Genomic DNA, 3,528 nt, shown 5'->3' on the forward strand with positions numbered 1-3,528 from the left:
AGCTTCTAAACCGCTTCTAGACCGCTCGAACTGCTCCAAAAAAAAAAAAAATCTAGTAGCTTGAACCGGATCTGAACTGTCTGAACCGGACCAACCAAGTCTGAACTGAACCAGCCAAAAACCATTTGAGGCTGAACCAGATCGGACCTCAAGAGAACCGTTCGAATCGGCAGCTCTCGCTAATGTTCAACATCTCGCTAAGTCTCATCGTTTAGCAATGACGACCATCATCATGCATTTTGCTTGATCGTTTAGTGTTTGCGTGATCGTTTAGCAACTATCGCATAGCTCCTGATCAAACTACACGGTCATGTAGTGTCCTCGTACTATGGCATAGTGTCATCGTCTAGTGCGGAAGGAAGTTACATGATAGCTTAGTGTCCAACACTATCGCGCAGCTCCATCGTTTAGCACGGACAATTTACTACACGATCGCTTAGCGACATCGTCTAACGCCTAAAGTTGATCGTTTAGCGCATGCATAAGGTAAACAATCGCTTAGTGCTACCGTATAGCAACCAACGCATCGCCCAGCTGCCGCACATAAGTAAACGATCGCGTAATGCTATATAGCAACCAACGCATCACCCAGCTGCCGCACATAGGTAAACGATCGCGTAATGCTATCGCTTAGCATCTCAACACATCGTTTAGCTCCTGATCAAAGGTAACGATTATGGTAAGCGTTCGTGCAACGTTATTGTATAACTCTTCACCGCATTGCTTAGCTCCCACCCGAAGCTACATGATCATGTAGTGCTATCGTATAGCAATACAACGCATCGCTTAGCTCCCGCAGGTACACAATCGTCTAATGCACAACACCTCAACGATCAATGCCCGAAGCTACACGATCGTTTAGCTTTTCTTCACATCGTCTAATGCATGAAGCTAAACGATCGTTTAGCTACTGAAACTCAAAGATGACATGAACAGAGGCTGGTTTTCTGGAATCTGTAACTCGGCCTTTTCGCTTGTTTCTTCGATTTACAACTTAATTTCAACTCTACTGACTCCAAATAAATTATACTCTTGGGAACACATATAAGCTTATCAAGCAAGAGCTAATTACAAATTTAAATGAGAAATCAAAGAGAAATTAAAAGCCAAAACTCAAAGAACCATATCAGTATAACAGTTTCATATTACTCATATAAAACACCCATCAGACCAAAATTAAACCGAATTGAATGCTTATATGATGCTCTAATACCAATTGTTGGAGCGTACCATAACGCAACGGAAGAAATCAGGATCCATAAGCACTCTAATTCATTAATTTTGGCATAAATGAAACATGCCTCAGCAGAAATAAATGGGTTTCATGACATACCTTTGAAGAACTTCCTCTAAGCTTGAATCCAGCTGCAAATCTCCTCTGAATCTTGTTGTAGACCACCCCAAGATCTTCCCTACTATCCTCTTGGTACTCTAGATTGAGTAGTGGGACTCAAAATAAGTCTGAATTAAGGAAATTTGGAGACTAACTCACAACAGTAACCCCAACGTTGAACACCCTTCTTCACCCGAATTTTTTAGAAAAATTTGATTAGTTGCCTTCTTTCAAAATACTCTAACCTCTTCAATATATTGCAGACATTCATGCAATGAAATTTACTGCATGAGATGCAGCTCATGCTTGGAGTTAATGAAGGTTGAAGAAGTGGGTTATTAGTGAGCTACTACATGAAGACAATGGAAAATAATCCATTTTGTGATTTTTCTTCTTTTTTCAATTTTATCAAAATTGATTTCATAAATCAATTCTTTTAATAAAATTAAAAATATTATAAATTTTACAAAATTAATTTCATAAATTAGTTATCTTAATAAAATTAATAAATAAATAATTATTCAAACAATTTAAATAATTCTAATTAATTCAATATCAAATATTAAATTAATTTTTACACAATTTCATCTTCAATATTTAAATCATAAATATTGTTTCTCCAATTTCATTTAATTCTAATTTGAACACTTCAAATTACTTATCACGCTACTCTAGAGCTAATCCATTTACGGGCTAGTAGGGAGACCTCGCGAAGCTACAGATCATGGGCTCCAATGATCCGAGATTAATCGGTTAAACTCATTAGATCGATCTAACCCGCATTCGTTAACTAAAGGGTGCTTCCACTAAAGCCCATAGTTGAACTCCCCTGTAGATATATTATATCCACTCGATATAACCATGATTAGTAAGTTAACCTTTACAGGTTGTTCATAATAAAGGCTGGGTCGAATTTCTGTTTTACCCCCGAAATTAACTCTTATTCCTTAAGTTCCACTAATAGTCTTACTGATCCCCTAATAAATAATTGATTTGTGATCCAATCAATAAATCGAATCTCTCTCAGGCCAACAAGAGGGTGAGATCTCTTGTTCATGACCCAGAATCAGCACTTGGAGGGAACAAATCGAATCCCTCTCACCAATGCATGCACTCCACACTCAACCGTCTTATTTAAAATATCTTTCTTAAATCCTCTTATAACTCAAGTGATTTTCACATCATATATGAATTAGTCTTTCATTATTTCGAAACAAAAATGTTTCGTGTCTTGTTTTTCCTTAAAAAAAATATAGATGCATATTTCTACCTCGAAGATAAGGATAAAGAAACCACCAAGTCTCTTCTCAATCTTGCAATCTTGGAAAGATCTAAAATAATAACCTTACTCCACAACATAAAAATGTTAAAACATTAAAATAATTAAATTTACCCTAACCAATTAACTTAAATTTTTGGATTAATTAATGATTTAACATGATATATGGGTAAAAGGTCTTGGTATGAACCTCTGTAATGTCATTTTCTATTCAAATTAGTATTGATTTCTACTTTACATATTTCTAAGGAGGTGTTTAATAAATGGGTATGAGTTATTGAGTTGGGTGGGTATTTATTACCCATGTTTGTTAAGCTCATAAAGAAAACCTAAGGATTATTAAAACCCCCTTTTTTACCCACTCAAAACTCTCCTTTTTTATCCCCTCAAAACTAGAACATTTTATATTAATATGGTTGTTTTCAAAACTTATTAGGGACATAAGGTTGTTTTGAAACTCACTAGAGAAATATTGTTGTTTTGGGAGATCGAGGCTAGAAATCGAGGGTTGTGGATTCGATTAATGTAGAGGTCGAACGTTGAGAACTCGACAAACAAAGAAAAACTTAGAAATAATATGTATATTAGGGTTGTCGAAGGTTGAAGTTTCGACATACATAGGTCGAACATTAATCGAACGTTGAGAACTCGACAAACAAAGAAAAACTTGGAAACAATATGCATAAAGGGTTGTCGGAGGTTGAAGTTTCGACATACATAAGTCGAAACTTCAACCCTCGACAAGTGAAATCTCGCTAATTTTGTGATGAGCATCTCGCTCTAGAAGGAAATCTCGCTAGAAATGTGAGCTGAATCTTGCTGGTAAGGTGAGCATCGCTAGGAAAGAAATGCTTGATCTTGCTCATGAGGATCTCGCTCATGAAGATCCTTATGAGCGAGACCCTCATTGTTTTTT

Source organism: Benincasa hispida, chromosome 2 (assembly GCF_027475165.1).
Source record: "Benincasa hispida cultivar pf3 chromosome 2, pf3_genome.v1.1, whole genome shotgun sequence".
Classification (NCBI taxonomy): Eukaryota; Viridiplantae; Streptophyta; class Magnoliopsida; order Cucurbitales; family Cucurbitaceae; genus Benincasa; species Benincasa hispida.